General features: G+C 41.6%; 1 pseudogene; it reads right to left on the bottom strand.

Annotated features, from left to right (window-relative positions):
* Window positions 1–4888: 4888 nt before the first annotated feature.
* Window positions 4889–8232, bottom strand: LOC136515292 (uncharacterized; annotated as a pseudogene).
* Window positions 8233–12245: the final 4013 nt, after the last annotated feature.

Below are 12245 nucleotides of genomic sequence, written 5' to 3' on the forward strand. Positions count from 1 at the left end.
TTTAGTGCTTGTCGTCACAGATTATTCGTGCAATAGGAAACTAATGAGTTAGCTATGGTACGTAGCTTTATATATTACTACACAAATGATTTTCGTCAATCGCATTTTCACCACTGGTTTTGGTAAATTCGTTGGTCTGCTGTACCTCTCCCTCACCCATCTCTCACCCCTGTCTGCTGCATCCCTCCCGCACTCTCTCCCACGCCACCCCCTCCCTCTCCCTCCCGTGGTGCAACGTCGACGTAGGCCTGAGGAGTGACGCCAGCCCGGCATCAAGCGGATCCACAGTGGTCAGTTCTGCCACACCGGGCCAAGAGCATGGCGGTAGCTGCTATGGGTGTCGGTAGATCTGTGAGTGGGAACCAAGTGCGCGACGACTGCCCCCCTCCTAGTGGAGCCGGCAAGGCGGCAGACCGGAGGCTCATCTTGTTAATTTTTTATTTCCACCATCGGTGATGAAGCCGCCCACTTTCACCGCTGAAGCACGAAATTGATGATGAAAATAGGTTACAAACTGACAATGAAAATAAGTTACAAACCAACGACGATGAGAATTTTGTATTAGTGTTAGGGTCTGGGCAAGCCTTGGCTCGCCGATTAGACATTCTTCTCGATGAACCGCTATTAATGAAAATCTGGCATGGTCATGAAAAATGCTCATGTGATTGCTAGCATGTTGATCTTTAGATATGTGGAGTTGCACTCCCTGCATGACAACCAAACTCCTAAATGGAGAACTGGTTATTGACGAACAACGTAGAGCGAGGCGAAGGAAGGGACAGTCATTTTTTTTTAATTTTTTTAGGATGATATTATTAGAAACCAATGGAGAGCTCTATATTTTTTGTTCACTTGGTATAATAATTGATTATAGTGATTTTTAGAAATTTATTGGAGATGCTCTAAGGGGTTGTTTGTTTGAGCCCCAACTTTTAGGTTGTTGGTCTTTCTAGCTTCTACCTTTTGCCTTTTTGTTATTGGTTTTTGTAATTAATTTATAGTTTCTCAGCACACCAAAAGATAGAAAAGCTCTTCTTTGCGTGTTTTTTTAGATTTTAATTCATTTCCTCATAAGCCGGCTTTCTAGTTTTAGCTTTTCGTTGGCTTCGCGAGATCCAATGTGTCCTATCTAAAAACACACACCACCAAGAAATGGGTCACCGGCTCCGGTTCTTATGCACATAGCACATACGGAGTATGTCCTCTATCTAACAAGTACGAATGTTAGGGTATAATATTTCTCTCAAAACGTTTAGAGTGCTGACCATTAAACTTGAATTATCAAATAATGTAGATATATATGCTACAATGTTTCTGTCAAAATATAATAAATTATTTTAAGCAGCAACTTCCATGACTATTTTCCATGGAGCATTATATAGTTTATTTAACATGGATTGATATGGTCACGGGGGATACTCATCAAGGCGAAATTGGTAGCGAGCCCTAAAGAAAATTATAAAGGGGAGATGATGTATCTGCCTTGTATAAGCGCGTAGACTAGAGCTACATGGCGAAAATTTAGTCCTAACCACTAGTCTTGTAATCTTGTATTCTCGTGTAGTACCATCAAGATAAAGATGCGAGTAAACAGACTGTTCGTTTCGTCGTAAACGATCGTGGATTATTTACTGCTGGCTAATTTGATGTGAGAGAAAAATACTATTCTAGCTTATAATCCACGATCGTATACGAGTAAGCGAACAGACTGTTTGCACATGTCTCTTTTGGCTTGAGAGAGGTAGCGTAGGTTACGCATTTACATGGAAAGCAACATGTCAATATACGCCAGCAGGCCTCATCCCATTGGACATGAACGAGGTAAGTCAATGCTAATATTATATAAAACCAGGATCGACAAGTTAACCTATTAGTGCCGAGATCAGACCCTTCATTAGTTTTAGGCTTTTAGCGACGCAACAAGATGCATCGAGCAACACTTGGACGGCTACACAGCCTGTGAGGACGGATACATAGTTTTAATGTCCAATGGATGAACTATTCTACGTACTATGCATACACATCATTGATGAATTATTCCAAGACAAACTTGACTCGATCGATCCGGTGTACACTTGTACGTACTAGGTTACACATCTACGTGCCATCGTGCCTAACCACCAGCATCAGGGAAAAAAAATAATACGTTCTTCTCCTAGCCAAAACCTGCTGAACCTGCTAGCTGTTATTTTTTGAATTTGGCGTAGGTAGAACTGACTTGCTGGCAATGGCGGATGCCTGGACACGTACAAACCCCACAGGAAGCTAGGCGTGATCCATATATATCACAGGTACCTATATATAAATCTATTTTTTTTTATTATTATTCGGTTTGGTCCCCGGCCCATCATATATACTCTAGTACATCTCTCTTTCATTTATTATTTTCCCCCTGAAAACATCTCTTTCACACAGTCTTAAGTGCGGCCATTGTCAGAATATCAGATAGTTGTCACAGCTCTTATTGATGACCGATCAGCAATGCATAACCATTATTTTTTCTCACTGACAATAATATAATAATGCTAGAGATTGAAGCTCAACAGAAATAGACAAGCGTCCTACTACTGCTGTTGAAGAGCACAAGAGTGTATCCACGTGTTGGAAGCACAGGATATCCACACACCTTGCTCTCAAGCTAGTCTCAAGTGAAGAAAACCTGTCTCATCAGCGTTCTTCCCTGCCGCAGGGCATCCATTATTTAAATATACATACTCTCATCAGTCCTCAAATGTGTTTCAACAAGTAGGTATATATATGCAACAATTTAATTCACTTCTTTACAATTGTGAAACAAATTAATATAACTTGCAAGCAGGTCGACTTGTGCCTAGATGATTGTGCTATCATTCCTATGCACTGATTAGGCGTGGAGTGGATCTGCCATTGTAACATAAATCTTTTTTCCGCCGGTGTTTGGTTCCACCTACTAAAATTTAGTCCCTGTCACATCGAATATTTGGACATATGTATGGAGTATTAAAAATAGACTAATTACAAAACTAATTACACAGATTGAGACTAATTTACGAGACGAATCTATTAAGCCTAATTAGACTCATGTTTAGTCTTTCTAATTAGTATCTAAATACTCAATGTGACATCTACTAAACTTTAGTCCCTGGATCAAACACCCCCTTAATTGAATGGCAGAGCTCCTGTCCATATGTTAAAAAAAATTGCTACCGTGTTCAAGATCACCACCTTCGGTTTTGGCACTGTGCAAAAAAATGATATGTGTAGTGGAAAGAGGAGCCAAGGCAATCATGCACGAAGGCGACATGCACGAAGGCTAGCTAGCTCACATGTGGTTTCAATGGTGCCATGCATGCATGAACACATATATCTCCAACAGCTGCTAGCTGACGGGGCAAAGAATTGGCAGCATTGCGTGCATAAGCAATGGATGGATGTGCCATCGGCATGTTTGGTGGCAACGAAGAACTGCTGTGTAAAACACTACTGGGAGCCGCAATTTGCTGAGGTCGTTGTGCATCAATCACGAAAGTGGCGAGCAAAACAACAAATGTCGTTGCCACATCTTGCATCCACCACCACCGCATCTGGATGGGGATGGGGACCTACAAATTAACCTGTAATCATCTCTCTGTGTCAACAATAATATCCGGTGATTCATTCTGATCCGTCGTTGATGATTGGAGACTCAAAGCTGGGGTTAGTCCTACTTGTCAGTGACATGCATGCACAGGTACGGTATCGACACTGCGCAATTGTGACGTATATATACTAACCTGCTGATAGTGCTTGCTTGCTACAGGGACCGGTTGGAGCTAGACCACCATCGGGTGAAACCGTGGAAGGAGCAGATCGATGATGACCATCAGTACCTGGCCTGCTTGAATTGGTTTAGACAAACTGTTCTCTTTTGCGAATTGAGCCTCGCTCAGTTGGCTAGGTTCCTTATGGATGTGTCGGCATAGTCTTTCAAAGATGCTCATAGGGTATGGTTTGCGTACGTGTATTCATAGGAGTGAGTGTGCGTGTGCGTTGAGCGTCTGCGTCTGTACTTGTGTAATAAAAAAAACTGTTCTCTTCTATTGTTGCAACCAAAAGAGTAAACATAGATATGGCATTTCCTGTTGTTGCCTCAAGATATAACCACTATTAAAAGCATCTCCAACAAGGCAACTATTCATACTCCAATGCTACTTTTGAGGGCTGATCAACAAAAAAAACTCATTCTAATAGAGTCTTTACTCATACCCTAAAAATAGAAATCCCTCAAATTCTCTCTTCAAACCATTCTTTTTTTATAGTTATAGTTGCTCTCCCCACGCTGGTATCGAGAGGAGGAGCGACATGGGGACAAGGGCGCCGCGGAGTGCAGAGGTCAAGGGCGAGGTCATGACTCATGAGGATAGGGCCGACGCGGTATTGGGAATAGGTCATGAGGATAGGCCCAGAGAAATAAAATAGAAGGGTAGAGAAAAAAAAGGAAAATAGACAATGACAAGTGGGTCCGTGAGTAAATAATAATGAGTTGTTTTGTTAAACGCTTCTCTAACAAGTGAAGCTGGAAAAAAAACTGCTCCACCAATGAATGTAGCTAGGATTGCCCTTAGATCACTGATAGATGCTTGTGTGTTATCCCCATTTCCCCACACCTAGAAAAAAAAAAGAAAGCCCATCTTCCGTATTTCTGAAGACTTACAAAAAGGTATTTTTGAAGATATATATACTCACTAGGTAGCGTGTCCGTACGTTGCTACGGGATAGCTAATAATTTATACTAAAAACACATGGATCGCACGATAAGATAACAATACTGTAAAAATTAAATATCAACATTAAAGTTACAGTTAATCCAAAAAGCAAAATTTGTGAAATTAACAGTCACGGAGAGCGCGACATCACAGGCTTACAAACTCTACTTTATAGATCTTTCCGTGATACGCCTAAGATAATGTTTTATATCGGCAGGAAGAAATCTCCGAAATCTATTTCTTTCGTGCGCCAATAAATCCACGAATAAGTTCCGTCGCATCTCCATACCATCCTGTACACAGGCTCGAGTATATATGTCAATATTAGTGCCTGTCGCATGGATAATGCTGCGTCTCTTGAAAAATCTTCCACAAAAACCTAAAATAAAGTGTTATACTCATCGTATAAATATGTATGGCTTTTGGTCTATTCCACGTAGACATATACTGTAGAATAAGATATCCACTTAAGTGTCTGTGGCAAGATTCACGATCAGCGATATATAGAAATAGTTAAATCATAGGTATTATTATTGCAAGCCATAGTGACTCTGCGTTAGTTACCCATCTATGTCCTCTGCAATGTTTCCTTCCCGTCTGAATTCCCATTTGAAGACATCCTCATTCTATCTAGGAATATGTATATTCACTACGTCCATGTACTGCAAGGTAAATCCAAGAGTGTACCTAGCATACATCAGCGCTGGTGTGTCTTTACACCAGTCTTCAATAGGTCTAGGATCAATCATGATAAGCATCTTCTCCTTCTGATCGAAAACATAAAGAATATACTTTCGAATGTGCAGCCATGACAAGAGAAATTGCAAACATGGTAGCGTTTAGAATAGTATATAGAAAACAAGTAATAAAAGCAGGAGCAAGCAACTTACATATCTGCATTGTGCTAAGCTGTATTCCATATCCTCACATACACCAATCGCAGCAGCCATTTCTTTCTTAGTGTATTTTTTTACGGTATTCTGGCATTTTTGTTAATGCACATATTTTCTAGAAGAGAAGGATATCGAGAGTCAGGATTAGTATAACTTTGGCCTACTTTATACAATTAGGAGAACAACAAATAAGACAATATAATATAGCATGATAAGAATTTTAAAAATGTGTTTACACAGAATCTCATGTCCATGTGATGCTTCGTAATATTATTGTATTTTTTTCATTGTATTATACTCTCGAGCTGCCTGAAAATGGACAACTAAATTGAAACAGTTCTTAGAGATGTCTGAATTGTTCATTAACAACTCAGGTAGGTCATTGACACTTAGGGCATTCATGGAGGGATGAAAACCTTTAACCCAAGGCTTTTTGTAAAGCATTAGACATAGATGATGATTTTTATCATAAGATAGCACACTATTATTAGTAAATAAAGTAATTTAAATGTTCAACAAACGACTCCGGCGATCTGGGATCAAGGCGCTCCATACGTACGACGTCCTTCAATCACTTAGTAGTACATACTACGTGCTAGCTCAAAGCCGTCCGACCACGTGTCAAAGTCCCAAGTTGTATTTTGGTTTTCAAACTTCATGACCCTAGACCAATCTAACTACGTGTTCCTGACGGGCCGTTCAAAAAGAAACACCTGTTTTTTTTAAACAAAAGCGCTAGCTGCGCCGAAGACTAGGAGCGATGGAAGGGCGATGGTGGGACGAACGGCCGCTAGGGCGCTCGTCGACGATGGCCGACGGCCGCATTTGTCGAGCGATGCAATTGCGATAGTGGGATGGCCGCCAGAGCGGACCGAGCCGATTCCCACAGTGAGGGCTCACACCGCGCAAGGCGGCATCGCGAGGGAGGCAACAGTGTGGGCACAGAGGGAGGACGCCTCGAAAGTGCATGTCTTTTTTTAGAAACTGAAAAGTGCATGTCAAATACGTCGGCATTCAAATTAGTCTAGATACTTTGTTTATTACAAACTAAATGAAGCAATCAAATATATCAACGAACATTGCTCAATCTACATATTTTAAACCTGTTTGACCAATGAAAATGCACAAAATAACTATTATATTAAACTAAATTTATGTCCATCATCTATTCAAAGTGCATGTCACAAGCGTGTAAATAATTTCAATATTATTTAGTTCTCTAAATCTGTGAGACGCGACACGGTGTCCTTAGCAAATTCTTGAACTCGACGACGTCTGGCTTCATCAACAAGCAGACGATTACGTAGGCCTATAAACAAATAAAAAACTTTTGGACCAGTGTTGTAGTCAATAAATTAAATCAATGAATTACCCCAAAAGAATCTCACTTTGAAAATCATGCGCCTGATTACAAATAGGACTGAATACCAATTCGCTGAAATCGTCAGTAGTGGTCACTCCACCTATCATGCACGAGCAAAAAAGTGTAATAACTGAACTTTATTTAGTCAATACATATGAGGACATCAGTGATACAATATCTCCCTTTCTATTCATTTGTACATGGAGATCAGTTAAAATGTGCAACTCTGACGCCGCTCGTCGCCATTCCGATAAGTGACAGCATATGTGTGTATACTTGACGGTTATTATGATGCAGTTGTACCTACAAGTTACAAAATTGATTAGCATCGAATAATAAAAAATTGATAGCATGGAGCAATGATAAAATTTTCAATCTAAGTACCTTTCATTCATCAGCACCAGATATCTGTACGAACGCATCTGCACATCATCCCTTCCTCGAATATTAGACACATGCACAACTATACCAATGACATCTACAAACACAAACAATAGTTATTGATGGAATAGGAGCATAAATAGTTAACTATGTATTTTTAAATATAGGCGTATGAGGTATACCTGCAAAAAAAAGTACTCAGCTTGAGCGTATACATCCTCAAATTCCATAAAGGTACGAGGACACTGACAAATCCATAACTCTCTCGGTGGTGCATTAGCCATATTTTGTGGAGATAGAACCATAAAGTAGTCGGCACAAAAATGGAAGATGTAGCCCAAAGGACCAACATGAGTAGGCGTGAAGCCAACTCTCATGAATTCATAACATTCTCCTACACGAAGCAAACGGTCAAACCTCATGGTTTGGTCACCGTATGCAACCGCTTCCATTTTGGTTTCCTGTAAGAATATTAGATCCAATAGATAGATAACAATGGTATGTAGAAAAATTAGACATGGTCCAAAAAGATGAGCTCAAAATGCACCTGCACATCCTTCAAAATTACACGCAAATATGTATCACCATGGTGATGTCGTACGTTGCCTTTCCAAAAACCATGGCATTCACATCCCATATGGAAGATATGTGTTCCATTCCTACTTCATGGAATTCAACCCATCTACAGTCCCGTCCGTGTCAATCAAAATGATAAAACACACGAGCAAACCTATGTTGACAGAAAATGATTGTCTCGATCAATTACAAAATAAATGTAACGTAATTACCTGTAGATGTGTGTATCGGTGATTGCAGGCGGCGGGTCAGCGTACACCTTCTTTCTTTTGAGCGACCGACAGCCAGAATCCATCTCGGCAACCAAGAAGCCAAAATCATGAAAAAATATACAGGATGACATTAATCAGTCTGAACATAATATACTATTATTCTATGGAGATCGGCAAGCAATTAAAGATTTAAAGTTATCCGCATGTTCTGTTCCTCTGTCCTGTTATCTTGATGATGTCATGTGAGGCCCAATAACTACAACACCTACATTGTTAATTTGTTAGCATACATGACCGCAAATTTGATGCCCGTGCGTTGCAGGGTGCCAACAAAATTTGAACTGCAGTATACAGTGATAGATCGTGATGCAAATCAAACCTCCAAAATGATATCATGTTTTGGTTGCTATCATGATGTCTTAGAAAAAATTTTTGTTTTATGATTTATTATTGGAGTTGTGTAGCCTCCATAAATCCAATCCAAACAGGGCCATGGAATTTTTAGGATTTACATGCTCCAAGAAGTACAGGGAATAAATTTTATAAAGAGATAAAAGGAGCTAAGCCTTGCATTAGCTAGAGATCCCAGCACGCATCACATAGCCTCTGCACGTATCTATCCAAGACTCTTAAAGAGGCATGAGTTTAGATCACACAAGCATTGGAGGCAATAACAAATCATAAGGCTATCTCCAACAGAATACCTATAGCCTTCAACAGAGTACCTATATAGAAGACCCATTTTTGGTGTCAGGAGAGATATAACCCAAATCTGAGTATTCTCTCTCCTAGAGACCCATTTGTAGAAAATGTTTTCTTTTTTGTTGGAGACAGTGAGCAGGGTTGAGGAGAATACCTAAGGTGCAGAAGGTGAAGTGACACTGTTAGATGCACCTTGCTGGATAAGGCCTCCAGTGTTTGCCTTGATGATGCCCTAGCTGTTGATATGTCAGAATGGGTGACAATAGCATTCTGTTACTCGAGCCAAAAAAAACATGCATGTGAAAGTAATGCCTCGGTGCTGTCAGTCTATCAAACATACAAATGGACTAAAAAACATCAATGTGTATTTGGTGTAAATTCCTATTGCAGGCAATGTACATCAACCCAACTCTTGTACATCCCTTATTAGTAGCAACACTTAACCAAGGCATATACATCAACCTATCCTGTTGTTGTTAATGACTGCAACTATGACTAATAATTGTAGGGTATAATGAGGTATAATGATCTTGATTTTTTTGAGAGAGAGTATATTGACTCTTTTCATAAGTAGATGGCCTTGACTCTTTTGATAAGTGTCACACCCAATTTTAAGGATAAAATTGAATGCATAAAGCTCATGTGTGCCCAAGGATCAGTCACACACATAAGTCGACAAATTATAAGAGGTATCATCACAGTGTATCTTACATCATGATTAATAACATCACATAGTCTTACACCACACAGTGGAAAATAAAAAGATAACTCTCTCGTGGAAGCTCCAACATAGGGACGGTCAACTGGTTGACCACAAGCCTAAAAGTCCCATGGGAACTCCTCATATCCGATGTCATATGTTACCCATCCGGGATTTTTATCCAAATATTGAAAGTAAACAAGCGTAAGTACTTCCCGTACTTAACAAGTTAACATGGGGTTATGAAAGCTCAAAAAGAATGACACTGGTTTACTGTAGTTAGCAATTTTAGTAGGTCGAGATTTTATCATCAACTATTATCAAGTTATGCTTAAGCTCCCGTTTAAACCCACATAATCAGATATCAGAGTCATTGGTATCATATTATCATCGTATAACATCATAAATAAACAACAATAAGTAACCAATTATTCTGTGAGTTTTCGGGGCCGCTCGTGACCGTGAGCACGACTGTTATAACAGTTTGTAATCCTCTGCAGAGGTTGTGCACATTCACAGTGAGTCATGATTCCCATATGCCCACATTAATTACTCCCATATCACTGCCAAGGGGAGCGGGCGGGGTACACTATGAAGCCATTTTATAGGTTTCTCTAACAAGTTCGGGCCGCTAGATTTCCTCGGCAGGCAGATGTAGGAACCCCCCTTTCCTATGACACAAATCCTTCGCGGCTATACACATAAGAACAGGGGCAGTCCTATACCTAATGTGGCAAGTCCTTTTTGCGCCATAAAGGTAACCTCTAACAAGCTAGAAAAGGTCCTATTACTGAGCTAAAGTTAGAGCCATGTGACCCTCACGGTTGCACTGTCAGTCCTAGCTTTTGCTAATAGGTAAGTCCTTATGGAGGGCCGAGAGCTTCATGATCGAAAGTCATTTGCTCCTTCGCCCTATAATTCTGTTGTCTAAAAGCAAATTTTACCTTTTCGTTCCATAGAACCATTATTCATTATGTAGATCATGTATAGTTACAATGAGCGCTAGCAAACTACCCATATGCATATAACCCGTAGGAGAACAAGGAACAGGATAATCAATCACTAGGATGTCCTTACGGGTATCAAAATTAGACGCATGCAAATGAGTAATTAATAAATAGTGAATAGGACATCAAGGTAGATCCCATGCTATACTTGCCTTGGTTAGCAAACTCCTGCTAGTCCTGCTAGTCGTCAAAGAACTCTTGGTCTCCAACGTTCTCCTCACCGTCTGAACGCAACCAACATGACAACATACAACATTCCAAAGGCATTCATGCAAAGCAAACAATCCTATAGTTAGAACAGTACACTAGTAGTATAGAAATCAAGATAACATGTTTATGAAAAGAATCTATGTCTCGCTACGATCACGTCAACGCGAAGTTCACGAAAATCGGAGCTAAAACATGAAAGTTATGAATTAAATGGGGTTTCCTATAGCAATTTATTTAATTAAACCTAACCATGAAATTTAAAAGTTACAAACATGGTTAACAGTGGTACTAACATGTAGAGAACATTATTATGAATCTAACGCAATTTGAACGGGTCAATTCGGAGCTAAAACGACGATTTTATGAGCAAAACAGTGTAGTAGCATTTCTGTAAATAGAAGGAACTATTTTTGAATTTAAATAAAATTAAATCTAAAATTATTCAAAACGATCGAGGACTGCGGGTTTGATTAGGCGAAACCAGGGGGTCTCTTTAGCAAAATGTCCCACGAAGGTGTATCGGCCACCCTAGGCCTTTGATCACGTGATGGACGGCTAGGATTAAATCAGGGAGGGGAGAGGGGAGGCGACTCGCCAGAGACGAAGCCGACGCGGCGGCGCTGCCATGGTTGGCGGCGAGGAGCTCGCTGGCGTGAATGGATCAGGCCCTACGGGCCATGGTTCTCCAATCCGAGATCACGGGGAAGATGCGAGGAAGATGGCGAGTTCACCCCGGGACAAAACACGGCCGGGGGATGGCTCACGCGGCGCTCGCCATGATCGACAGCGAGGAGGAGCTCGCCGACACACTTGTCTAAGGCCCTAGAGGCCACGGTTCGACAAATTGAAGGCACCGAGAGAGAGAGGGGAACAAGGCGAAGCTCACCACGATGCAAAACGAGGTCAGAGGTGGCTCAGGGACGGCGGACCACGCGGAGGGGCGGACGGCAGACTTTGGCTCATCTATGCGGCAGTTTCTGGCTTCCGCTATGCTCGGCGAGTTCAAGTGTGGAGCGGGGAGGCAGTAGGGAGGGCGGCGACGGGTCTCAGCTTCGTTTTAAAGAGGCCGGGAGTCGGGGAAAGGACGCTCCCATGTCCGAAGTGGGCGCGGCGGTGGTTGCTGCATGATCGGCTTGACCAGGCGCGGGGCACGGAGGTGGGGGACGGCGCCGACAGGCGGGCCTGGGTCATCAGCAGCTGAGGCGCGGACGGTGGTTGAGGAAGGCAGCGCGGCTAGGCTGGGCTGGCCCAAGGGAAAAGAGAGGGGAGGGCATAGCGGCAGTTGCGGCTCGGGCGGGCCGGCGGGGAAGGAAACAAGAGGAGGCGAGCGGGCTAGGGGAGGAGTTGGGCCAGTAGGCCAGGCCAGGCCGGCGGCGAAGGAAATGGCCAGCAGGTCGAATTGAGGAAGGGAGGGGAGGGAAAAGTATTTCCTTTTCTTTTTTCAAATAAATTTTCCAATTCCATTTCCAAATGATTT

This window comes from Miscanthus floridulus, chromosome 17, assembly GCF_019320115.1.
Source record: "Miscanthus floridulus cultivar M001 chromosome 17, ASM1932011v1, whole genome shotgun sequence".
In the NCBI taxonomy this organism is placed as follows: Eukaryota; Viridiplantae; Streptophyta; class Magnoliopsida; order Poales; family Poaceae; genus Miscanthus; species Miscanthus floridulus.